We start from the raw sequence: 27,809 nt of genomic DNA, 5'->3' as shown, positions 1-27,809 counted from the left end.
TGCGTGGATTGTATTGCTGGTATGAGATTGGATGTCCTTGAGAGGCTCCCTTGGCTGCCATATATACGCTGACGACCTAGGGTTATAAGTCGGTTTGAATCTAATCTACTTGATAGTTACATGGAAGGTAATCTGAGTTGGACTACAACACGTGTTCCGCAATATCCAGGCTGATTAGAATCGCTTGGACTCCTTGACGTGTACTCCAAGTATCTTCATGTCCTTAGCCCGCATGCCCTGGTCGGGGGGCCCACTTGTTAGGTCCGGCCAGTATCCTGGTCAGTAGGGACCTGTGGGGTACCCATATCCCTTAGGCTCCAAGAGGCAGTTCTGCTAGGGAATCTTCAGGGAATATCCCATAATCGACGTAGGGGGCCGTCAACCATTGCCACGTGCAATCGCCTTTACATGATAGACTCACATGTGGCTCTCAATGGCGGTTGTGTGCGTTATCTGGTGAATTGAGGTGGTTGTTGTAGTTTGTGGGCCCTTCAATCCATGGATGCACACGTGGCAAGCTATCATTGGTGAGAAGTGTGTTTCTTGGATCCATAGAGTGTGCTTTCTCCATCTTTTTGTGTTATTTCACCTGCAACCAAATATTCTCCAAGGACAAGTGGAACTACATTATTCGAAACCAAATATGAATGTAAGAAATGCAAATCCTCCTTTATTCTTGAGTATATTGACGGTCATATTTGGTACTTAACAACCGTCAACAATCACGAATGGCAGTGCGCGCCACCTCTTCTTCCGTGATGATCAGGCCTTCACGCAACACCTCCATAGGCAGGTCAGTTGTCCGGGCTCGCAAGCAGGCGAGGATGTACTCCGCCATGCTTTGAGCCAGATCACGCACCCCTTGTGCCATGGAGATATCCACCTCCGATCGAAATGCCTCCAAATGATCCGCCAGCCAAGTGAAGGTGGGAAGAAGGTGCTCCAGCCTGTGATCAACCACTAGCATGTGCAGAGGGAATCACTCCCATCCGCCATCTGAGAGCACATCGCAGAAATGAAGGGCGAGGTTGCAAAAACTTTCGGTGGCTACCCGACGAGAAAGCTGGAGTTTCGTGAGCTCCTCCGGGAAGCCGTGCGAAAGGGAAACCATGCTTACAGCCCTTGCCTCAACTGCCTCCACCCACCTTAGGGCTGCTGCACAGGCGCTCTTGGCCTCCCTAGACCGTTGATAGGCGCTGAGGAGCTGGGTATTGATGGCATCCGTATCAGCGTGGATCTTGGCGGCTGTCGCCTGGCGGTCCGCCTGGATCGACTCGTTGGCCTCCGCTCGCACCACCACCACCTACTGTCGGTGTTTAGACCAGGCAACCTACCGAGGGGGTACCCGAGGAAGTGTTTTGTGGGTGGGGCTCACCGAAGACCAAGAACTCAAAGGTGAACTCAAACACATGATTTAGACAGGTTTGGGCTGCTTATGTCTCATAATACCCTATGTCTTGTGTGCTGGTTGGATTGTATTGATTGATGATTGTTTGGAGGGGTCCCTACCTCACCTTATATTGTTGGGGGCAGGATTACAAGTTGGTTGTTGTACAAGAGTATTAGTTGGATTCAACCACAGAGTCCTACTCTAATTGCTACGAGTAGTTTCCTAATCCTTGACTAGTCCTTGTCCACCACGTAGACCACACCATCCTGCACCGTAGTCTCCATGTCTGACACATCTTGGTGTACAACCCATTATTGTAGGACTGTCCAAGCCTCCTAGTGGGCCATTAGATGTATGGCTGACAAGCTTCCGAGTACTTTTTACTCAAATGCAGCAAACCCAAGCACTTCCGTAGATGTCTCCGACTACCTTGTGGTGCTCTTTTGAGTACTCCATCGAATTGAGTCTTCGAATGTGCTCAAGTACTACCATGCAGCTAGAAGGTGCTCAAGCCTCATTTAATTTAGTCTTGAATCTTGATCTTTATATGGAAGTGAGATTTGAAAAAATCGCACTCCATATGGAGTAGCCCCCGAGCCTTAGGTTGCATCGAAGAATCACGCCACGGGTCAATCTTGTAATTTCACATGTTTTCCCCTGAAAACCCAGAGAAAACCCTTTTTGTCCAATGGGCACATGGCACATAACTCCCAAGCCATTACACGACTACTTTGGGTATAAGGGTCAACCACTAGTTCAATGTGACCATTTGCCTTCACAAAACTTATCTTTTCAGAAAAACTTGGTAACCGTTTTAGCGATAACTGATGGCTTAAAAAAAGGAATATTCCTCGTAATCTTCACCACTCAAATACCTGTGCCGCGGTTATAAATGACGGAAGATTCTTATCCCTTCCGTTTACCCGAGCTAGCGCACCCGAGCCATTCATCTTTTCCACTATCGCCCTAGTGCCGCTGCTTGCACTCCTTGAGCAGTGTTGCACTAGCGTCGCCGCTTGCCGTCCCGGAGAGCCGCTACCCCCCACTGTGTAGTCACCTAGCTAATGCGCCAGAAGACCATCAGAGCAATGGCGCCCAAGAAAGCATCCTCAAGCAAGGCGGCGGAGTCGAAGAAGTGCAAGGTTGCCAAGAAGGAGAAGGAGGTCCAGCTGCCTGTTCCCAAGTATGGGAAGACTGACCAGACGGTTCCACGAAATAAAGCCATGGCCTGAAAGCCATCCACCTTGAAGAAGGTGGATATCCAGGTACTGGTGCATGCCAATCTGCTCTAGGAGAAGGAATTCACGGATTGGAGGGAGGCAGCAGGAAATCCATGGCCTTTTGAAAGCTACCCGGACGAGACAGTTCGCGCACTTCATCAAGCGTGGGCTTGCTCTACCGTCGTCCAAGTTCTTCAAGGGTTTGCTGAGGTACTACAATCTAGAGTTAGTCCACCTCAACCACAACTCTATTTTGCATGTTGCTAACTTCATGCACCTATGTGAGGCCTTCCTGGGGATTCAACCCCACTTCCAGCTATTTAGGAAGTTCTTCAAAGTGAAGCCCCAACCCCGTATGGACCACACACTAGTAGTCGAAGGGGCAGGGATCCAGTTTTGGGAGCAGTACAAGAGCCAATACATCAAGTACGAGCTCATAGACTCCCATTCTGGATGGAAGCAATGGTGGTTCTACATTACAAATCACGAGCCCCATCTTCCCAAGGTCACCGGCCACTATCAAGTGTGGAACAACCACTAGTTGTACGAGCTGAGTAGTTCTGACGGCTTTCAACTGCCAAGTCTGATTAAGAAGATTGCCCAACTCAAGATAGCCTGACCCGCATCGGTGTAGCCTTCAGCTTCATAAGGAGGCATGTCTAGCCCCTACGGCTTCGTTGCACTACAGGGTATGACTACTCGGGTCCCAACGACCCGTCACGAATGATGTCGGAAGAGCTATCCCTTGATTAGGTGATGGTGCGCCTGAAGCATTTATTCAAGCGCGTCAATGGTGTCCCGACAATCTTGTGAGAGCACTGCACCGTGAACTCGCCGAATCCTGTAAGTACACGTGGCCTGTAGCCCCCGAGTACTAGTGTTGGCATATGTCGTTGTTACTGGCTAGTCTTCTGTTGCTTGCAGGATGAGTTGAACTTGTATGTCTCCAACCCTCCTACACCAGGCGTTGATGTCATGCCCCATATGTAGTCCCTTGAGGTTGTGCAGAGGGCGTTCGAGGAGGAGGAGGAGGAGGAAGGAGAAAGGGAGAAGTCACCAGACTGGTCCTCCTTCATCAGCTCTGATTTAGAGTCTGTTGAAAAATTTGTTGTCAAGACCTGTAATTCTGACAAGGTGGGGTCATCTTTTGGGACAACCAAGCGTGCAACGAAGGAGCTCAGAAAGTTAGTGGTGCCACCCTCGAAGAAGGCGCGTACTGTCGCTGCCAAACAGGTGGCGAAGAAATCGTCAGCCGATAAAGTCCCATCACAGGTAACAAGATCCTGAGGATCGAGTACCCGTTAGTTGTTTGCTTTATCACCAGAATCTGACATTGATCTTACTGATGTGCAGGTAGTCAAGGAGACAGAGGCAGAAGAACCAACTACTCTAGTCCTGCGACGGCGGAGGCTGCCGACTATAAGTGAAGTCCTGGCGTCGAGGGCTCAACGAGAGGAGATGATGGCTAAGGCTGGCGACGATCCAACTGTGATCTGGCAAGCCATGCCAAAGACGCCGTCGCCTACCATTAAGGCGCTACGCCTGGGAACCAGGCCCTCCATCAAGATAAGGAGGTCCACCCAGTAAGTATCCAGGTACCGATGTCAACTTGATGTCACGAGTAGTATCACCGAGTAATGAGTTGCGATTCTTGTCTTGTTGTAGGAGATCCACCAGCGTGGAAGCTGAGGGCCCAAGTACTAAGTCTAGTGCTGATGGCAGTAGCCGCTCAGCTTAGGAAGTCGTCCCGGGGTCTGGTGCTGATGGCAGTAGACGCTCAACCCCCGAGCCCGCCTTGGAGCCCGTTGTTCCACTGCCGGAGGATCAACCCATGCCCGAGGTTGCCCCAGGTATAGTGTCTCTTGTCGCAGCTCTTATGCATGATGTTGTCGTCACTTGATATTTCTGCAGTGCCAGCCCTCGAGCTGCCGGAGGCCGACCCCGTCGTGGAGAGTACTTCCACGATGGTGACGGAGTTGGTGGCCATGATGTTGAATCCGGATGTTGAGCCGGAACCAGAGGTCGGGGTGGAGCCAGAGGCCAAAGTAGAGGTTGTGGTCACTGGTGCAGTCGAGGCTGCACGTGTAGTCCTCGAGGCAGAAATAGATGTTGAGGCTGCTAGGACGCTACAAGTGTTGGCCGTTGTCTCACCATCCGAGGCGGGGCCGTCGACTAGTCGCGTGGCGACTACCTCCTTACTGTTAGAGGCTGGTCCGTCGACTAGCCAGGCGATGGTCCCTCTCAGTGTGTCGGGTGCCGGGGAGCATGATGAGATGCTGCTCCCTCCCATGGTGAACCGAGGGAAGGACTGGCTGATAGCTATGCCCCTGGCCACCGTGGAGCTCGAGGCCATGCTAATGGACATGTATCGCCAAGTAGGTAGGTAGATTTTACTTCTGCTCTTGATCTTCATCTTTAAATTGGTACTCGTTACTGAACATGACTACTTGCTCTGTTGTTGTAGAAACTGATCTAGCGCTCCCATGAGAAGTCGAAAATTCTTGAGGAACTTGGAGACACCATCCAGCGGGCCGAAGCGCTGGAGCAGAAACTAGCCGAAGAGCGGCAATGCTCCTCCCGGCTATTGATGAAATACGACGGCGAAGCCGCTAGGAATTGGAATGCCATGCAGGATGCCGCGGAGGAGAAGGACCGTTTGTAGAAGCTCAACAAAGGGTTTGAGGAACCGTAATCATGGTAAGCTGTTAACCTATGTTGTCTTAGAGTACTTGTTTGGACCTTGCTGATGCTGACTTGTTCTTTGCCTTTGTGCTTGCAGAGCTCACCAAGGAGAATAACGATCTCCAGGGTCGTGCCATGGATTGGCAAATCGCATACTACCGAGTCACTGATGAGTACGACAAGGTGACCAAGAAGTACAAAACCCTGGAGCAGAAGTTTGATAAGGAGAAGCAGCTGCACAAGGACAGGGAGGTCAGCTTGTCGATTTGATGGAGAAATTCCAAGCGCAGCAGGCTGAGTTGGAGGCAAAGGACCTTGCTCTCAAGTAACTAACACAAGTCGCTCAGCCCATTGTTGATATGGTGGAGCCCCCGGAGGAAGGCGTGGAGCCCTGGCCCTTGGTGGAGATACTCAAGGGTGTACCCGAAAAGTTCACCGGCTATGTGGAGAAGACTGCGGAGTCCATCTCCAAGCAACTGCTGGCGATGGTGAAGTCATTTTACCCACAAGCCAACTTGGCTCCTGTGGCAGAAGGCATTGCCGAGGACTATTCTGGTGAGCAGTTCCAGCAGTACTTGGAGGAGATGGCTCGCATTGCTTAAGAAGTAGCCGGTCAGATAGACCTTGAGTGATCTACAAAAACAATTGTCTGTAATATAAACAAGATATGTTAATGCAAATTGTTTGAAGTCTTGTCGCAATTCTTGTTTGCTTGTCGGCTTGTTTGAATCTTGTTTGGTTTAGTGCATCCCACGGACTACCTTGAAGTTTGCTCATATGGTAGTCGTGAGTGTCTACGCACAAGGCTGCTCCTGTGAGCCTCTTCAAATACACTATGTAGAGTACCTTTAGGATGTGACTCCCTTTTGCGGAGCTCCAATACTCGTGTATCTGGGTAGTGAAACTATTCAAGCGAGTAGACTCTTCAGGACTTCATGAACTGGAGCTTACCTTAGCAACCTCTCTGGGTTGTTTGGGTCTTGTGCTTTGAAGACCTGGATCTGGCAATCTTGTTATTACAAGCCGCGGCTAGACAGACTTGTCTAGATTAGGACTCGGGTAGCGTAGATAACTCCCAAGTTGTTTGATGACTTCTGTTTGCGAAGACCGTCAATGGACAGATTTGTTTGAGGAGCTGATTAGCTCAAGATTTGTGTGTGCAGGCTTGCTTCTGCGCATTGCTACTATCTAACGAGTTGAATAGCCCAAAAGATAAGTGTGCAGACTTGTGAGTACAAGTTGCGAGTGGGCAGAGACTAGTCTTTTGCGACAAAAAATAACTCTGCTATATTTAAATTTGTAACTGTACAACTATGGCCGATGGCCAGTTTACATGAGTATGTAGACTATGGATAGAATCGACACAAGTGTTCAATGTTCCATGAGTTGTCGACTTCCTCACCAGTGAGAGTTTGGAGCCTATACGACCAAGGACTAGTGACCTTGGAGACGATGTAAGGACCCTACCAAGGCAAGTTTAGCTTGTGCAGCCCATTTGTGTCTTGAATACACTTGAGGACCATGACGCCTGTGTTGAATGAACGCTCTTTGACGTTGCGGTCATGATAGCGGCGAATTCCTTCAAGGTATCTTGCTAACTAGATGAGTGCTGCACAACGACCTTTTTCGAGACTGTCTAAATCTAGACTCCTTGTTTCTTCAGCTGCACATTCCTCGTATTGCTCAACTACTGGAGACTTCCACATGGCATCGGTGGGGAGGACGGCTTCTGATCCGTAGACTAGGAAGTAGGTTAAGTACCCCGTAGGCTTGCACGGCTATGTGTGAAGCCCATAGAGGACATTGGGTAGATCCTTGAGCCACTTGTCTCCTATGGTGTTACCAATATCATGTAGTCTCTTCTAAAGAGCTTCCAGTACCATCCCTTTGGCACGCTCAACCTGGCCGTTGGCTCACGGATGAGCAACAGAGACGTACCGGACGTTGATCCCTCTATTCTCAGAGTAGTCCCAGAACTCGTGATTGTTGAAATTCGAGCCCAAGTCTATGATGATACGATTGGGGAAGCGGTAGCGATGGATGATCTCGTCGAGGAAGTCAAGTACTCTGCCTGCTTTGGGTTAGGTCACTGGCTTCACCTCGATCCACTTGGTGAATTTGTCGATCGCCATGCGTACTCAGTTGAAGCCCTCGGGTGCCATAGGCAGAGGGCCAATCATGTCTAGCCCCCAACATGCGAAGGGCTAGGAGGATGGTATGGTGATCAGCTTGTAGGCAGGGACATGCTGTTGCTTGGCGAAGAATTGACAACCTTGGCACTAGCAAACTAGTTCTTCCTTGTCCTTGAGAGCTGTAGACCAATAAAAGCCTGCTCTGAAAGTTTTGCCCACGATTGTTCTGGATGATGCATGGTTGCCACAGATTTCTTTGTGAATCTCCTCCAGTATGTCCTTGTCGTCTTCGCGTGAGACACACTTCATGAGTACTCCTGATGATGCACCTCATCTGTAGAGTTTGTCCCCGACTAGAACGTAGTTCTTGTCACGTTGCGAGACTTGTTCTACTTCTACCTTGTCAGGAGGCAACTTGTGCTCCTTGATGTAGTCGATGAAGGGGGTTTTTCAATCTACGTCGATCATCATAACCTCTCGGTCTGGCGTATCATTGCCACGATCGGTGGTTTTAGATGGTGCCGGCTCCTGTAAGGATGGCTTGTGTAGTTCGTGGATGAAGACCCCAGCTGGGACTTGGGCACAAGTAGACCCAAGCTTGGACAAGACGTCTGCGGCTACGTTGTTGTCACGAGCCACATGATGGAACTCCAGACGAGAGAACTTGTTCTCTAGCTTGCGCACTTCAAGGCAGTACGCATCCATGTTGTCTTTGTGGCGATCCCACTTGTCATTGACTTGGTTGTTGACTGCTAGAGAGTCACCGTATATCAACAACTATTTGATTCCCAGCGAGACTGCCAGGCGGAGCCCGTGCAGTAGGGCCTTGTATTCTGCTTCATTGTTGGAGATCTCCCAGGAGATTTGCAACATGTACTTGAGTTGTTTTCCTTTGGGAGAAATTAAGAGTACCCCTGCACCGGCTCCCTCGAGCTTGAGTGATCCATCAACGTACATGACCCAATGCTCTGGTCATTCTGCCTGTGCGGGTACTTGATTTTCCTGCCACTCTGCCATGAAATCGACTAGTGCCTGCAACTTGATGGCATTCCTTGGTTTGAATTCCAGGAACAAGGATTTGAGTTCTACTACCCAATTGGAGATTCTTCCTATTGCATCTCTGATGTGGAGTATGTCTCCCAAGGGGAAGTCTGTGACGACGGAGATGTTGTGTTCCTAGAAGTAGTGTTATAGCTTCCGCGAGGTGAGTAGTATTGCGTATAGCAACTTCTGTACTGGAGGCTATCTGGTTTTGGAGTCTGACAACTCCTCGCTGACAAAGTAGATGGGCCTCTGTCTTTGTATACATGGCCTGATTCTAGTCTTTCGACCACAATCACCACGCTGACAATGTTAGTAGTCGGGAGGATGAAGAGCAGCAAGTCTTCATTGGGAGTAGGCGCTGTGAGGACCGGTGGCTTTGATAAGAAGTCCTTCAACTGTTGAAGGGCTTGTTCCGCCTCCTCGGTGCACTGGAACTTATCTTGCCGCTTCAGTAGTTTGAAGAAGGGTAGTCTCCTTTCTCCAAGTCTTGAGATAAATCTGTTGAGGGCCGCCATGCATCCAGTCAGCTTCTGGACGTCTGTGATGCACGATGGAGCGTGTAAGTTAGTGATTGCAGCAATCTTCTCAAGATTAGCCTCGATTCCTCGATGACTGATGATGAACCTGAGTAGTTTTCCGGAGGATACACCGAACACACACTTTGTTGGATTCAGTTTCCACCGGTATGCTCACACGCTTGTGAAGGTTTCTTCGAGATCCGCAATGAAGTCGTCAGGATTTCTGGTCTTTATAACCACGTTGTCCACGTTGCCTCTACGTTGCAGTGTAGCTGATTCTTGAAGCACTCCTGGATGGCTCGTTGATATGTGGTGCCTGCGTTCTTCAACCCGAAGGACATTGTAGTGCAGCAGAAAGCTCCGTACGGGGTGATAAAAGCGGTCGTGATCTGGTCTTCTTCTTTGAGCACTATCTGGTGATACCCCGAGTAGCAGTCAAGAAAGCAAAGTAGAGCGCACCCAGTCATTGAGTCGATGACCTGATCAATCCTAGGGAGCCCAAGGGATCCTTTGGACAGTGCTTGTTGAGGTTCGTGTAGTCGACACACATCCTCTACTCGTTGTTGTTCTTCCGCACCAAGATGAGGTTAGCTAACTAAGGGATATGGGTACCCCATGGGTCCCTATCGACCATGATGTTGACCGGACCTAACAAGTGGGCCCACCCGACCAGGGTGTACGGGCCAAGGACATGAAGATACTTGGAGTACAATTCAAGGAGGCCGGGTGATTCAAATCAGCCCGGATATTGCGGGATACATATTGTAATCCGAATCAAATTACCTTTCATGTAATAATCGACTAGATTATATTCAAGCCAACTTGTAACCCTAGGTCATCAGCCTATATAAGGCGGCTAAGGGAGCCCCCCAAGGGTACCTTATCTCATACCAGCAATACAATCCACGCATACAGGACGTAGGCCTGAACCTATCTAAAACCCTCGTGTCCCTTGTGTTCTCATGATCACCTTCGAGTTCTTGGTTTTGCAATCACCCTCACCTACAAATCAACCACTCGGGTAACCCCCTGGTGGACTGCCAGGCTTATAAATTCGACAGTTGGCGCGCCACGTAGGGGTGATTGTGAGATCCTCCTCGCGACCTCGATGGCCTCCCGCCCCGGCGTCATCTTCCTCAAGAGCATGAAGGACTTTCTCATATTCTTTGTCTTTCGATCTGTACGCTTGGGGCCACTTCTCCTTTGATTAGCGTGTCATGAGCTATTGACCACGGCCGCTAGCTGCGTGCGGGAGGTTGGGACCGCTACCGCGGTGGCTGCCGGCATGCTGGGCCATGATCGCGACGACGAGCGCCGCCCAGGGCTCCATCTACCACATCAGCTTGGTCGACGACAAGAATCTGGATGATTTCTACATCCGTACTCCACCGGCATTGACTCCATGCTTATTGGCACGCAGCCAAGACAAATCAATCTACAAGGACATACAAGAAACAAGGAGCACTTCCCTTTTGATTTTTTCCTCATTAGTTAAATCAGCAGATTCTATTTCTATTATCTCCGTTGATTGATGTGAGCTCCTACGTACTTGCGTGGACTCGACTCCCTATTATTTGCAAGATCAAGGTGTTGCCAGGCAATACGTGCATGCCATGACTGTGTACATGCAAGTCTAGGAGAAATTTTGGATCGAATAATGCGTGAACAGGATGCATGAATCGTGGGGGGTTCAGGCAATGGACCTTGGGAACCACGATCGCTTTGTACGTGTGTGGTCGGCGCCATCTTTATCCTCGCCAATCCCAGCAGCTGCGACATCACCAGCAACCCCGACTAAGACATGCCGTGCATGCATTCTGATTTGCAGTGATCTCATGACGTCCGCGACTACTCGGTAGGAAGCATCATAACTTGGATTCATGACGACCGCTAACTCAAGCATGACTGCGATGATCAAGATGACGCTCCAGGGCTTCTGAGCCTGATCACGAGGATGGCAACTGATGCTTCGACTCGACCACAAATCAAGCTGTCTTATTTACAGTTAAACATTTTACGGCTAATGTATACCTACATATGCCTCGGCTCCTCCATGTCGCCATGACTTTTGCCGACCGCCTCAGCTCTTCTGTGTCTTTGTGACTTTCGCCGACCACCTTAGTGGCACCCCGACTACTTATATAGCTTGGTCCGTCCTCTACACGGGCGATCGGGGCTACACCCCACGGGTGCCTAGCTCATGCTGGTGCTTTTCCGCACAGTTCCGACTGCTTTGCAGCTTGTTTGTCCCTCTTAACACTTGCTAACGTACTCGGGTAGCACACGCCTTAATCCGTGAAACCTTGACTCATCCTGTGCGTCTCCTATATGCGAGCATCAGGTCACCCCCAACACTACAGCCTGAGATAAGCCATCCTCTCCGTGAGCAGTGGTTAGCAGGGCTAGGTGCTTAAACATAATAGGCTATTTCTGGTCGGCGTGCCTCCATAGCTCCGCCAGTTCTTGTACTCGGGGACTGGGTGCCTACTTCAGGTCGGCATGTCTCTAGGGCTCCGCCGGTCCTCGCCGCCTGGGGCTGGGCGCCTACTTCAGGTCGGCGTGCCTTAATGGCTCCGCCAGTCCTCATAATCGGGAGCTGGACACCTATTTCGGGTCGGCGTGCCTCTGTGGCTTCGCCTATCCTTGTGCTCAGGCACTACGACCTGCTCCTAGAATCAATTTTTTCTTCCCTTTTGACCATTGGACTGATTATACTAATCGCTTCAATGCTCGGGGGCTACTACATATGGAGTGCATCTTGCGACGCCCTCCATGTCCTTCACTTCGACTTACTGGATGCCCACAATCCATCAACTCGGCACTCGACTTCACTCTACATGTATGGCTCCGCGTTCGCTCAAATTTTCTTCTTTTTTGAGCACTGCGCAGCCCCTCCATCACTATGATGCCATCGCAGCTTCAGCTGACCACATTCCAAGCTTTGCTATGATGACCTCAAGTTCCTTTTTGCCTACACATCGCTCGGGGGCTTGAAGGATATGGGTACCTCATGGGTCCCCACCGACCAGCATACTAGCTGAACCTGACAAGTGGACCCACCCGACCAAGGCGTGCGAGCCAAGGATATGAAGATACTTGGAGTACATGCCAAGGAGGCCGGGCGATTCAAATTAGCCCGAATATTATGGGATACGTATTGTACCCAGACTCAGATCACCTTCCATGTAATGACCGAGTAGATTAGATTCAAACTAACTTGTAACCCTAGGTCATTAGCCTATATAAGGTAGCCAAGGGAGCCTCCCGAGGGCAATCCAATTCAATCGGTAAACAACGCACCTGCGCAAAGCAATGCAAACCACCAAGCACACAGGACGTAGGGTATTACTCTCTGGAGACTCGAACCTGTCTAAAACCCTTGTGTCTCTTGTGTTCTCGTGATCACCTTCGAGTTCTTGATGTCGCGATCGCCTCCACCTACAAATCAACCACTTGCGTAACCCCCAGGTGGACTACCGAGCTAAGAAATCTGACACTAACCACTCTGTATGAAGGAATTCTTTTATGAAGCCAGCCATGAGTAGTTTGGCCAACTCTTTTTTGATGGCTTCTCTTCTATCTTGGGCAAACCGGCGTAGTCGTTGCTGCTTGGGCATAGCTTTGGGATCCACATTTAGTGAGTGCTCAATCAACTCCCTCGATAACCCGGGCATATCAAATGGCTTCCACGGGAAGATGTCTCGGTTGGCCCGAAGGAAGCTGATGAGCGCGTCTTCCTATTTGGGATCTAGCCCTGAAACAATCAGGACTGTCTTGGAGTTGTCGCCAGTCTCGAGGTCTATAGCTTTGAGGTCAACCTCTCCTATCGGCTTGACCTTGGTTGCCCCCAAATTCTTCTCTGGGATTTCAAGTTTGTTTGGGGATAGTTTCTTGGAAGCGGGGAAGACTTGCATCATGGAGTTTGGCACCTGAGTAGTCGCTGCCAGCTCCACAGCTTCTGTGTTGTAGTCGTTTCATCTCATCAAGTCTCCGCGCAGGGAAAGTACTCCCTTGCGTCCCGGCATCTTGAGTACTAGGTACACCTAATGCAGGATGGCCATGAACTTGGCTAGTGCTGGTCTTCCGAGGATGGCGTGGTACAAAGTCTCGAAGTCAGCCACCTCGAACCGAATGTACTCGGTCCGGTAATGATCCTTGGTCCTGAAATTAACTGGCAAAATCACCTGACCAAGGGGTACAACCGCATTACCCAGGACAATCTCGTAGAACAAAGAGTTCGTTGGGGTGAGCATATCTATCACGTCGAGGTCCATCTTCCTCAAAGTCTTGGCGAAGAGCATGTTGAGGCCGCTGCCACCGTCGATGAGTAATTTTGTGAGGCGAGAGCCTGCGACAACTAGATCCAGGATGAGAGGATAGCATTCTGGGTCAAAGAAACAAGTCCACTGATCTTTTCTTGAAAAGGTGATTGGCACCTCGGACCACTTAAGGAACATAGGTGTTGCTTGCTCAATGGACATGATTTCCTGGAGGGTTAATTTCTGGGACCGCTTGGTAGGAGTACCTGGAGTGCCGCCGAATATGATGTTGATGGTGTTGGACTGGTTCTAAAATTTCCCATTGTCGTCGTTATCTCCGTCTTCTTTGGCATTTCCCTTGTTTTTAGCTCCAGAAGATTACGGCAGATCTTTCATAACTCTACAGAGGCTCATGCAATCCATCGCGGAGTGTTTGGAGTGTGGGTGCAATAGGCACTGCTTCTTTAGGAGCTCCTTGAAAGGAGACCTCTCTTGATTTCCGCCGCTTTTCTTGGAGGACTGGGATATCGCCGCGGCAGTGTTGTCTGGCCTCCTCTTGCAATTTTGTCCATGCGAGTAGTTGCCTCGATTGTCGTTGGGGCGATCGTTGCGGTTCTTGCCGTTACTTTGGTTGTTGCTCTAGTTATTGTTGTTCTGGCCTCTGTTATGACTAGATTCAAACCGCTCGATCTCCTTGTCTTCTTCATCTGCCCAGGCTCTGATCATAGTCTTGAGAGACTTGATATAGTCTGAGCATCTTTTGCCAAAGTCTTGGAACATCCGGTGGTCATAAAGACCGTTCTGGAAGCACTCTATGACGTCCTTCTCCGTGATGTCCATGACAGTGGCCTTCTTGTCAAAGAAACAGTGTAGGTAACTATGCAGGGTTTCATCTTGTTGCTATTTAACTTGCGACAAGTCGATCCTGTTACCAGGATGTTGCATTGCTCCAGGGAAGTTATTTGGAACGCCGCCTTTAGTTGACTCCATGTGTCGATGGAGTTCCTTTTCAGAGACTCGAGCCAAGTGAGTGGCCCTACCTCCATGCAGATAGGGAAGTAGATGACCTTGGTGTCATCATTTCCTCCCGCCACTTGGACCGCTAGTGAATAGAACCGCAGCCATTGGACTGGGTCCTACTTGCCATCATATTTGTTGATACCTGCAAGTTTAAACTTGTCGGGTAGAACTGTCTTGCGTACTCGGCTTGAAAAGGCGGGGAACCCGTCGGTGTCTTCTCCCAAGTACTCGACTTCTTGATCGCGTTCATGGTGGCGCCCATCGATGATGTTACGAGCATCGCGATTCTGGTTGATCTGCTGGCGGAGGTTGCGAGGTTGCTCAGGTTTCGGGTAGGGCCAACGGTGGCTGAGGCCTCCCGAGGGTCCTGCCTGACTAACCTTCTACCCTGTGTTGACTTGCCCTGGGTTGCTTAATTCTATGAACCTCATTTCTAGCAGCTTCGTTGCGACTTGGATGCCTGCCACTACTGCCATGATGGGAGGAGGTGCGTCGGACCGAGTTGATCGGACTCTGTCGATCGAGTAGTTCATACGCGTGCTCCGCCAGTAGAGCTAGTTACCTGGTGTACTTGTCTTGCACCATCGCCTGAGTGAGCAGGTCAATGGAGGTGACAATGGCAAGAGGAGTGTTATGTTCGCATTGAAACTCCTTCGAATGTGTGATCCATGTTACTGATGGGTAGGTCATTTGCAAGGCGATGTCGACGATCTGCTTGCTTTGCATTTCTTGCTCGCCAGTGTGCCCTTTGATCTTCCGTCTCTTCTCCTTCTATGTTGGCGGATGCGCTGACACGTCATCTGGGTGACGCTCGCGTCGTGAGTTCCTTTCTGGTTGTTCTGCTCCATCGTCATTGGCTCTTTGAGGAGTGAAAATGGCGAGTAGTTCTCGCTCTGGGGAGAAACTACTCGAGCTTGATGTGATGACTTCCATAGGGCCATCTTCTTCATAGATAGGAGACAGAGGTGTTCCCTCCTTGTATTGGAGGTTGTTGAGGTACGCGACAAGGCGTGACTCGTCATCCTTGGCTAGAGCAGATGGTTTCATGCCAGCTAGTAGATGAATCTATCTTGTGGAGTAGATATCATTACCAAGCCCTGCTGTGGACGTGATAAGGGAACCTCCTCATCCGGATCTAAGTAGTAGTCGAGGTCCTCGATCGAATCCAAATTGGATTGGAATTTGGACAAGGAAGCTTGGTAGATAGTGCCTGCATTTCGGAGTCCGAATAGGAACCGACTTGCGTTGTAGACCGATTTGCACGATGGCTCAAGCGCCAGCTTGTGGGAACCAGTTCGACTAGTGGGAGAGGTTGAGTTGTACTCAGACTCGCCCCTGGGACCTCGGAAAAGGTCGAAAATTTTGTTGAATTTTTCAACGAAATCCTCCAAAGCTTAGCGATGGAGATCAACGTCGTAGTGCTTCTCCTCCAGGGTTAGCGCAACGTGGTAGTGGAAGTTTCCAGTGCCATCTGCGATGCAGACCCAGGAGCCAAAGATGAACACCGCGCCTTCTTCAAACGCGATGGTGAGCTTGATGATGACTGGAGCCATCGAGTTCGTCGGTGGATCTTTGGCGAGGGCCCCTACATGGCGTGCCAGTTGTTGGTGTTTAGACCCGGCAACCTACCAAGGGGTACCCGAGGTAGTGTTTTTGTGTGTGGGGCTCGCCGAAGACTAGGAACTCAAATGGTGAACTTGAACACATGATTTAGACAAGTTCGGGCTGCTTATATCGTGTAATACCCAACATCTAGTGTGCTCGTTGGATTGTACTGATTGATGATTGTTTGGAGAGGGTCCTTGCCTTGCCTTATATTGCTGGGGGTAGGGTTATAAGTCGATTGTTGTACAAAAGTACTAATCGGATTTGACTAGAGAGTCCTACTATAATTGCTACAAGTAGTTTCCTAATTCTCAACTAGTCCTTGTCCGCCACGTAGACCACGCCATCATGCATCGTAGTCTCCAGGACTGACATGTCTTGGTGTCTAGCCCTATATTGTAGGACTGTCCAAGCCTCCTGGTGAGCCCATAGATGTATGGTCAACACCTACTGGCTGATGGTGGCCGCCTCAGCCACCGGCTGAGTCATCTCGTGCTCACGGCTATCCAACGACTGCATGCGAGGTTTCAAGCTTCACGTGAGAAGCTCCAGCTCGTGAGCACGGTCGGCCAGCTGCCTCTCCCACCCCTGGGTGGCCATGTGGGTGGCAGTCTCCACTTGGTGGTGATCCTCCTATTGATGCTGAAGCTGGGTGACGCGCTCCTGCAGCTCGAGCTCGCAGGACACCGTAGCCGCGTTGGATGAGTCGAGCAGCTGGTCGCGTGTAGATGGGCTTGTTCCTCATGATGGACGATGTCAAGCACCAGGATGTGCAGCTCCTGCTCGCATTGCTGGAGCTTCGCCATGAGCCTCTCAGGGGTCCACGGCTGCCCGCTGAATGTCCTCGACAGCCACCTCCAAAGCATGCTGCACTCGGAGAAGGATGGTAGACGGTTCCTCACCGTCGGCAGCGCCCGTCGTGGACTACGCAGCCATCGGAACGGCGATCGCACCGGCAAACTCCAACAGGGATGAAGCATCAACCACCGCTGCCATGATAGCTGGGTTGGCACCAGCCACTGCCACTGGGGCACCAAGGGCTTTGGCTACCGTCACCACCGCTCCCGCATCACCTCCACTCTAAGCGAGGGGCAGGGTAGGGGCAGGATGAGGCTCGTGTGGCTGCTCAACAGTGCTTGGGTCTCCACCGGTGGGGTTCCCGAGCCCCAATGGGCTGACGGTGCACGGGCGCAGCAAGAGCAGGTGGTGTTGGGATACGAGGTAGGCTACACTAGCGCAAATCAAAATTTCTACCGCGTATAACCAGGAAGAACTGTCGTATAAGGATCACGGGATTACCACTCGACGCACTACTAGTGCGGAAGATGTAGATATGCGTCGATGCAGTGAAGACGATCACGTAGTCGTACGTAGTCGATCACGTCCAGCAGCTCCTCAGCAGCTCGTCCACGTGCAGCAAGATCGCCTCCGGTACCGCGGCTCGTCGTTGGCTCGTCGTGGCTCGTCGGCGGCTCGTCGGCGGCTCGTCCAAGTGCTGCAGGTGCAACACCTCCAAGGTATCCACACGTGCAGGGAGGAAGCGTCGCAAGCTGGATTGCTAGATCCGCGAGTTGCAACAGGCGAGGGCGTGGGAGGCGCGGCAGGTGTGTTTTCGCCAAAAGGTTGTATTTCGCCAAAAGGGTGTAAACCCTAGGGCGCCCCCACCCCTCTATTTATAGAGGTTCCTGATGGGCCTCTGGATCCGAGGCCCATTAGTACTCCTACACCTAATCCAACTCGGATCAGATCCGAATTGGGCTTCCAGCCCCTTAAGTGTGTGACCCTATGGGTTCGGATATGTATAGACATGGCCCGAGTACTCCTACTCGGCCCAATAGTCGGTAGCGGCCTCTAGCAAGACGTGCCAACTCCTATACGCACACGAAGATCATATCAGACGAACCATCACAACATAATATACATGCTATTCCCTTTGCCTCACGATATTTGGTCTAGCTTCAAGCCGACCGCTCTTTCTCGATCCTGTGATTCAGAATCCCTTTGTAGGTTAACTCTTAACCGTACGTAGCATGGCCATGCATTTTCGGATCCGATCACTCGAGGGGCCCAGAGATATCACTCTCAATCAGAGAGGGGCAAATCCCATCTTGATTGACCATGTCTCATAGCATGCTTTTTGACAAACCCGAAAGCTACCTTTATAACTACCCTGTTACGGCGTAGCGTTTGATAGCCCCTAAGTAGGTCGATCCACATCTAGAATACATGCGACAATCTCAGGTCTAAGGATAAAGCGTATATGTTGTTTAAAGAGAGAACTATTTCTCGTGTTGGGTCAGTCCTAACACATGTCTCCACATGTGTCCACATTATTAGTTCAACATCTCCATGTCCATGACTTGTGAAACATAGTCATCAACTAATACATGTGCTAGTCTAATATTCATGTGTGTCCTCACATGAACTCCGACTAGGGACAACTTTAGAATAACCATACAAGTAAAGAGTTTCACATACAATTCACATAATTGCAAATCAATTCAAGTAGCCTTTAATGGATATTCAATGAACACAATATACAAATCATGGATACAAATGGAATATCATCATCTCTATGATTGCCTCTAGGGCATATCTCCAACAGGTGGGACCTGCTGGGGTGGCTTACACCCGCAACGGCCCTACCCACAGGGGACTCCATCCCAATGGGTAGAAAGCCCCCCGTACGGATGGTTCACCGGACAGAGGGGGGCAAAGATGGTGGAGTCCTATCACCATGCTCCCCAGGTGAGGTCCACCCCGGTGAACTGCTAGCACCATGAGAAGAAGCAGTGTGAAAAAAAATAGAGAGAGGGCGAACGAGCAAGAAGAATGGAAGAGTCAAACCTACGCTTGGGCCCTACGAAGAGCCACTGTGACACCAAAGCCACCATGGCCACCCCCACCCTCGGACGCTTGGACGGGGGGAACGACCGGCGGGGGCACCCAATAGCATCGCCACCACTGCGGTCGACGACCTTTGCCCCAGGGCGAGCGGAGCACGCGGAGGAGCAGTTGGTGGTGATGATGAGGAGGAGGAGCCCACTAGGACCGGAGAAGAGGACCATCGGTGCTTTGACTTGCCTCTAGATGCTGCTACCCCTGGAGGCTCGTCCCCCTCCCCCTCCCCCCTCAATGCGAATGCCATCGGAGGGAGGGGCAGGACGTGTAGGGATGAGCCCACCCGTCCCAACTTCCGAGAGAGTTGAGAGGAGACCATGGCGTGTCGGAGCGTCACACAGCGGCACAATGCCCTTCGGAAGAATCGCCATCACCAGGTCCCGCACCTCAACGATCAGCGTCAGTAGTTCTGTGATCTCCGCCTTGGTGAGGTTCACGCTCGCACCTGAGCGATTGTGGGTCACGTCATCATCGTCAATGTAGAACCACGCCGTTCAGACGCGCGCACATAGGGGCGCAAGGCGGCGAAGAAGGAAGTCCAACACCACCATGGTCAACGTGAGGCTGGCTTGGCGGAGCTGCACGATCTAGTCCTACACTAGCCGCTAGCCTTCCTCGAGATCCGGTGTAGCCAACCACGTATCAGCAACGACGGTTGGGGGAGAAGCGGGAAGGCTGAGGCACTGATGGCGCGCGATAACGCTCATGGGCAGCCACCGCCTCCTCCAGTCCTCCTACTTTTTGCGAAGAATCATGAGGATGTACTCCCCCTTCCGTGCAGGCTAGAGCTTGAAGAAGCACGCCCCCACCACGCGGGGGATGCCGGTGAGGCTAGGGCACTGGAGGTAGAAGAAGTGGTAGAAGAGCTCGACTGAGGGCCTCACGCCGATGAACATCTCACACAGATGTGCGAAGATGGCCAGCGTGAGGACGGCGTTCGGCGTGAGGTGCACGGATGCACTTGGTACTCCTCCAGCACGCGGAGGAAGAAGGTGAAGAATGGGGGGATAAGCCCATAGAAGAAGAAGGAGAGGAAAATGACCACCTCCCTCGGCTTGTCAAGGCTCGCCGGATCCATCACCCCGTGAATCACCGCGCCGGCGTCCGACCCCACCGAAGCTAGCATCACCCGAATTTGCTCCAGGGCGTCCGCAGCCACGACCGTGGAGCGTGTGAGATGAGCGACCCGGGGGGTTGCACGGCAAAGGCGGAGGGGCATGATGACCAAATCAATCACTCCTAGTGTGGCGGAACCACCTCGAATTAACTTGATTAAGCAAGGTTAAGTCGCCTAACATGCGACACTTCTGCTTAAACCGAGCTAACACGGGGTGCCGTCGGATTTCATCCGATTTAACCACTTAACAGGATCGAGTCTAGCAAACCCACACGAAGGTGAGCAGTTACAGAGAATACAACGAGTCCACAGATTAAACAAGTTTTACCCATTTTGGTTCCACCATAAAATCCAACATTAGGGTTTACAAAACAAGAACAACAGAGAAAAACTAGCGGAAGACTTCGTCGGGGTCGGATGTCCTGGGCGAGGCCAGCCAGAACATCATGGGGTCCTCTCCTCGCCGTCCGAGGAAGGGTCCCACTCGACCGTCCAGCCTGGCGGGAGCTGGGGCGGCCAAGCACCAACCAGAGAGGGGTCGGACGCGGCAACTTCACCTGAAAACAGAAGCCACAACAAGGCTGAGCTACTAAGCTCAACAAGACTTAACCGACCGGAGTAAGGACTACTCCTCCTTCTAGACATGCAAGCTTTTTGGCTGAGGGGTTTGTTTGCCAAAAGCACTAGTAACCAATTTTCAAGTTTTAGCTCCGGTTCTAGGTTTATTTACCAGTCTAGGTTGTGCAACCTATTCTAAGCAAACATAGAACCAAACAAGATGTGTAGATATAACAACAAACACTGCCATCATCAGATTCCTCAATTACTCAGGGTGACATAGCGATCAAGAAATCTCAGACTGTGAGAGGCAGACGAATCGATTCGAGTTCTTTAACCATGCATGGTGAACCTAGCCCCACGACATCCGCGCACCCAGAGGTCGCTTCCTGTGTCGGCCTTCCCCATCAATCCCCTAACCCGTGTCGGGCCCATTTCCTTTGGTGCAAGGTTCCACAGACCCGGCCTCTGCCGTCCTGTGACCACGCTTTGCCACCACGTGCGACAACCAGCAGGGGAAACTCCGTTCCAAGAACAATGGGGCGACCGCTCACGTCTAGGTTCAATCAGGTACTAGGCTTCCTCATCCCATACTAAGTATGAGGCTAGTACTTTCAAACACTTGATCACGAACACCACCACTGTCGGTCCTTAGCAAGTTTTCATAGACAGACGGGGCGACCATCCGACCACCAAAAAGTTACCAAGCCCTGCCCCGTCCATCGTCCTTATAGTTGTAACAGGAGAGTAAAACATGCAACTCCTACAACTCGCGAGTGACAGGAGATCACTCGGCTTTTACCGTCTCCTATTTAAGCAATGCCACTACTCGGCCCAACAACTAGTGCTCATATCAAGGGTTAACTAGGTCGTGCATCTAGGGTTTCACACAACTCCTAAACGTAAATGCACAAACATGCTATACGGAAGGCATGCGCAAGTTTGGCAAAACACGTAGGATCTTCATGCAACCGGGGCTTGCCTGCAAGCAAAGGGGACGGAAGCTGCTCGACTTCTGGGGCGACTTCGGCTTCCGCGGGCAGGAACTCGGCTACAGCTTCTTCGTAGGGCGCCGGGTGCAACTCGTAGAAGCCGTCGGCGAGGTGCAGCTCTACACGAATGCAATGCAAGGGTTAGCTTAGACGGTTATTTCAACAGCAACACTGGCTCGCCTGAGCCCAGAAACTTGCGACAAAGAGCAGGAGGTTAGGGTGGTTCGAGAGAGCTGATGATGATCAACAGGTAAGGGTAGGAAGGGAAACTAGTGGTCTGATCCTTGTACTAGAGGATGTGACAACTGGGATCCTTAGACGCAAGCGCTTCAGGGTTCCCAAGTTTTACACTTACACCCTCGAGTCGAAAGAAAAGATCACAGCCAAGCCCTCGGGCGAGGCGGATAAGGGTCGGCGGAACAGACAGGGTCGGACGAGACGGAACTGGGGTCGGGCGGATAGGAGGGGTCGGGCGAAGCGGACTTAGGGTCGGCAACTCACCTTCTTCCTGAAAGGAAAGCTTGGGGTCGGGAAGAGGCAGACTTGGGCGGAGGGACTAAAGCTTTGAGCAAGGGCGAAGACCGGCAATGCTCCGGCGGCGGCGCTGCTTCTTGCGGAACACAAGAGAGCTCTACGTAGCACAAAGGAGCAAGCTGCTGGGTGACTTGGAGTAACTGAGAAGGAACTGGGAGAGGAACTTCTCAAGAACGGGGTGGGTGGCGCTAGGAGCTTGAGCAGGGAGCTAGAGAAGGCTAGAGGCAACAAGGGCGGAGGGAACAATGGTGACGGGGGCATTCCTTTTATAGCTGCCGGAGCAGAGGAACGGAAACGTCGCGGAGAGAGAGAAGGGAGCGGCGCGAAGGCCGGGAAGAAGCAAGGGAGTGCTCTGCCGTGGCGGCGATTGAGCAACCAGGGCGGTGCTGCAGAACTCCGGGGGTGACGCCAGCGATCATTGCGCTATACCGTCAGGGCGGCGTAGGCGCTGGTAGACCGGTGGTTGGGATTTGGCGGAAAGCGGGCGTCGTCGTGCGGAAGAGGTGATAGAAGCGACCGGTTCAATGGCGCTAGAATCGAGGGCGCACAGGCGAGAAGACAGGCGGACGCGGGCGCGGGGGATAGCGCGGAACAACAGATTGTCGGGCGGCTTCTGACAGAGCGGGGGAAAGGAACTGTCGCGGCCGCAGTCGGGGTTGGCGGTGGGGGAATCGTCGTGTAGCGACGACCGGGCGGCGCAACTGTTGCTGAAAGGGACGGAAAAGACGGGCGACATCGGTCTCTGGGGCCGGGATCTGGTATCGTGATGATGGGCGCGGGAGATGAGGTTCTGCAGAAAGGGGTGCAGAGGGCTTTCGCTGCCATTGGGGAGAAGGGGCGCGGGAACCCACTCTGCTGCTTGCCCGAGACAAAACTGGGCGATGGCGTCGGAGAAGACGAGCCACGTGGCAGGAAGACTCTGAGGCGGCCATGCAACTCGAGTGCGGCTGGCGCGGGGGATCTGGAAGAAGATCTCGCAGGTCCACCGGGGATAGATCGGATGGGTGAGGAAGATCAGCAGGATCCGATGGCGGGTTGAACTCGCCGGGGTCGGGAGAGAGGCGAAGCAGGAAGGGGTCGGATCCAGGGGTCGGAACTGGCGGAAGACTGAGCACTTAGGTGCGGTCAAACAAAACAGCGGACTAAGGTTAAGGGCTGAGATCAAACCTAACTGGGAAAGGTTAGGGGTCGGTCGTTACAGCCTACCCCTCTTAAAAAGAATCTCGTCCCGAGATTCAAGGATCAAGGGTGTGCTGTTCTTACCTCCTTGATGGGACAGAAAACCTGGGAAACGCTTGTTCAGATACTCTTCTGTTTCCCATGTTGCTTCATCTTCGGTGTGGTTTCTCCAAAGGATCTTGTACATCTTTACCACTTGACGTTGGGTGTGCCTTTCCTTTTGGTCAAGAACTCGATCTGGGTACTCGGCGTAGGTCAGGTCAGGTTCTACTTGAAGCTGTTCTTGTTCTAAGATCTCCGCTGGAACTCGGACACATTTCTTCAGTTGAGACACATGAAAAACATCATGTATAGCTGATAGCTGTTCTGGGAGTTGGATCCGGTATGCAACGGGTCCACATCTCTCCAAAATCTCATAAGGGCCAACATAGCGTGGAGCTAACTTGCCTTTTATTCCAAACCGTTGCACTCCTTTGGTCGGGGAGACTCGAAGGTACACATGATCACCAAGGTCGAACTGCAGGGGTCTTCTCCGCCGGTCGGAGTAACTCTTCTGTCGAGATTGGGCAGCCTTGAGATTTGCCTGAATTACCTTCACTTGTTCTTCGGCTTCTGCCACTAAGTCAGGGCCATAAACCTGTCTCTCTCCTGGTTGGGACCAGTTCAAGGGTGTCCTGCATCTCCAGCCGTACAGGGCCTCAAACGGTGCCATCTTCAAACTGGCCTGATAGCTGTTGTTGTAGGAGAACTCTGCTAAGGGCAGGCACTTGTCCCAGCTTTTATCGTAGTGGATAACACAAGCTCTTAGCATGTCTTCTAGGATCTGATTTATTCTCTCGGTTTGGCCATCGGTTTGGGGATGATATGTTGAGCTTCGGATGAGCTTGGTGCCCATAGATGCTTGTAATTTCTCCCAAAAACGTGCCACAAACTGAACTCCTCTATCTGAGACGATAGTCTTGGGTACACCATGTAGGGAAACAATACGGTCGAGGTACAACTCTGCATATTGCTTGACTGTATAGGTGGTACGAACAGGAAAGAAATGTGCTGTCTTGGTCAAACGGTCCACTATAACCCAGATGGAATCATACCGTTGAGTTGTAACGGGTAACCCAACTATGAAGTCCATGCTGATGTCTTCCCATTTCCAAGAGGGAATAGGTAGCGGCTGCAGGGTTCCTGCTACCTTCAAGTGACTGGCCTTGGCACGTTGACAAGTGTCACATTCTGAAACATAACTAGCTATCTCCGGTTTCATCCCACTCCACCAAAAGGTCTGACGGAGATCATGGTACATCTTGTTGCTGCCAGGGTGGATTGAGAACTTGGAAAGATGAGCTTCATCTAGGATCTGCTTCCTCAACTCGGGGTCGGCGGGCACTACTAGTCGGTTTCCATAATACACACCTCCTGTTTCGTCCTGACGGAATTGCTTATATCCGTCATCCTTTACCGAGATCTTACTAAGGACTCGCTTTATTTCTTCATCCTTAGCTTGTGCTAATCGAATTCGGTCCTCCAAAACTGAGTTAAGGATGATGTGACCAAGGGTTCCATGAGGAACAATCTCCAGGCTTAGCTTTCCCATCTCGTGACACAGAGTGTTGGTGAAGGTGGTTGACAACAAGCAGTTGCACTGGGGTTTGCGACTGAGGGCATCGGCTACCACATTGGCCTTGCCAGGGTGATAGTGCACTTCCAACTCATAATCCTTTATCAACTCCAGCCATCTTCTCTGACGCATGTTGAGATCGGCTTGAGTGAAAATATACTTGAGGCTCTTGTGGTCGGTGTAGATGTTGCAGTGAGCTCCCATTAAGTAGTGCCTCCATATCTTCAAGGCATGTACCACTGCTGCCAACTCAAGGTCGTGGGTCGGGTAGTTCAGCTCATGAGGTCGTAACGCACGTGAGGCATAGGCAATGACTCGTCTGTCTTGCATAAGAACACATCCGAGTCCAGTGCCAGAGGCGTCACAGTATACGTCATACGGCCTAGAGGGGTCGGGTTGAGCCAAAACTGGGGCGGTGGTTAGCAAGTGCTTCAGGGTCTTGAAAGCTTCTTCACACTTGGTGTCCCACACAAACTTGACCTCTTTCTTCAGCAACTCGGTCATCGGCTTAGCTATCTTGGAGAAATCCGGTATGAAACGCCGATAGTAACCTGCCAGTCCAAGGAAACTCCTGATCTGGTGTACCGAGGCAGGAGACTTCCATTCCATGACCTCTTGCACCTTACTGGGATCCACGGCAATACCGTCCCTGGAGATAGTGTGTCCCAAAAACTTGACACTATCTAACGAAAACTCACACTTGGAGAACTTTGCATAAAGCTGGTGATCTCTCAGACGTTGGAGAACTATGTGAAGATGACTGGCATGCTCTTCCTCGTTCTTTGAGTATACTAGGATATCATCAATGAACACCACTACAAACTTGTCCAGCTCGGGCATAAACACCGAGTTCATAAGGTACATGAAGTAAGCGGGCGCATTGGTGAGTCCAAAGGACATGACTAGGTACTCATACAGTCCATATCTGGTAGAGAAAGCTGTCTTGGGTATGTCGCAAGGTCGAATCTTGATTAGGTGATAACCAGAATGAAGATCGATCTTGGAGAACACTTTTGCTCTGGCTAACTGATCGAACAAGACATCAATGCGTGGCAGTGGGTACTTGTTCTTGATTGTTACCGCATTGAGGGGTCGGTAATCCACACACATCCGTAAACTGCCATCTTTCTTCTTCACAAACAGGGCGGGGCAACCCCAAGATGATGTACTGGGTCGAATGAAGCCCTTTTCCAACAGATCATGCAACTAGGTCTTCAACACAGCTAACTCAGCGGGTGGCATCCGATAGGGCCTCTTAGATATCGGAGCTGTGCCAGGAACCAACTCTATGGAAAACTCAACTTCTCGATCAGGTGGCATACCCGGCAAATCTTCTGGAAACACATCTGGGTACTCACTAATAACAGGGAGGTCTTCTAAACGGGCTCCCAAGAGAGGGTAGGCACAAGGGGTCGAAGACTCAGGATGGGTTAAAGATAGGGTAGAACTGCCATGAGAGGGTGAGCTGATGTAAAGAGATCGGGCTGATGTATCTAAAACAACATGATGTCGGGCCATCCAATCCATGCCGAGGATGACATCTAGGCCTTCAAGGTCAAGGATGATAAGGTTTTCCTTGAAAAGGGTGGGGCCTAGCTGGAGAGGTACAAGAATAACGACCTGATCCGACGTTATTCTTCCTCCAGGAGTGGCGATCACATAGGGTTCCTTAGTGTGACCGACACTTAGCCCACATATTTCCCTTGCCTTACTCCCGATAAAGCTATGAGAGGCTCCCGAATCAAACAACACAACAACAGCTTGATTTAAAATAAGGAAAGTACCCGTCATTACTGACGCACCTTCGGGAAGTTCGGTCAAGCTGGTGTAGTTGAGTCGGCCTTGTCGGACTTGCACCTTGGGCCTTCTTCCTCTGGCTGCCACGGGGTTCTGGCCTTGCTGCTGATTCTTGTTCCTGGGGCAGTCCTTTGCAAAATGCCCCTCATTGCCGCAGGTAAAACATCTGTACTGGCTGCCGGGCGAAGCGGCGTTGGCAGGGTCGGCCGGGGTACTTGCGGTTGGAAGCCTGGGAAACGAGGCATTGCGGCCGGCGGGGGTCGGGCGATCCAATTCCCTGACTGTTGGGGTCGGCCAGGGGCTTGTGGAGGGATCATCCGGAACCTTCGGGTTGGCGGGCTCGGAAAAGCCACAGAGGCTTTCCTCTTCTGGTCGGCCTTGAGAGCTTGCATGCAGTCCTCCTGGGAGATGGCCAGGTTGACCAACTCGTTATAGGTGTCCACCCTGATGGGGTTCAATCTTTCCCTAAGCTCCAAGCTCAGTCCTCGGCGGAATCTGTCCCGCTTCTTCTCATCGGTGTCCGCATGATAACTAGCATAACGGCATAGGTCATTGAACGCCTGGGCGTAGTGCAGCACATCCCGAGTTCCTTGGGTGAGGGCCAGAAACTCGTTGAGCTTGCGCTCCAGGAGACCTTCGGGAATGTGATGCGCTTTAAACGCCGTCTTGAACTTGTTCCAACTGACCACGTGGCCAGCAGGTAGCATGGCATGATAGTGGTCCCACCAAAGCCGTGCGGAACCACGCAGCTGCTGAGCTGCGAACCGCGCCTTGTTGTTGTCGGGGCATGGAGCGGTAAGAAGCTCGAACTTGGATTCGATCGTACGAACCCATGCATCAGCGTCGAGCGGTTCTTGTGCCTTTTGGAACAGCGGGGGCTGCGTTCCCAGAAAGTCCTCGTACCGCGCGACCTGCGGCTGCTGCTGTGCTCTTCCACCGTGTGGCTGCTGGTGTTGTCCTTGCACCAGATGCCTTAGCAGCTCGGTTTGAGTCGCTAAGATTGCCTCCAATGGCGACGGGGGCAGGGGCGGGGGAAGATCCTGTCGCTGTTCACTACCACTGGGCATAGTTCCGGACCTGGTGCGGTGCGCCATCTGCAAGAGTTAACGCCCCATTAATCCTCATAACCTTAGGTGCACTCCAACAAATGGGAACGTATGAATTAGATCCTTTAAGGTGACTCTTGCCAATGGTGCATCACACGTCCTCATAGAGGAAGCACATTCCTCCCATTTTCAACATAGAT

The sequence above is a fragment of the Setaria viridis genome, chromosome 5 (assembly GCF_005286985.2).
Source record: "Setaria viridis chromosome 5, Setaria_viridis_v4.0, whole genome shotgun sequence".
NCBI classification, from domain to species: domain Eukaryota; kingdom Viridiplantae; phylum Streptophyta; class Magnoliopsida; order Poales; family Poaceae; genus Setaria; species Setaria viridis.
Note: the sequence above shows the minus strand (reverse complement) of the source record.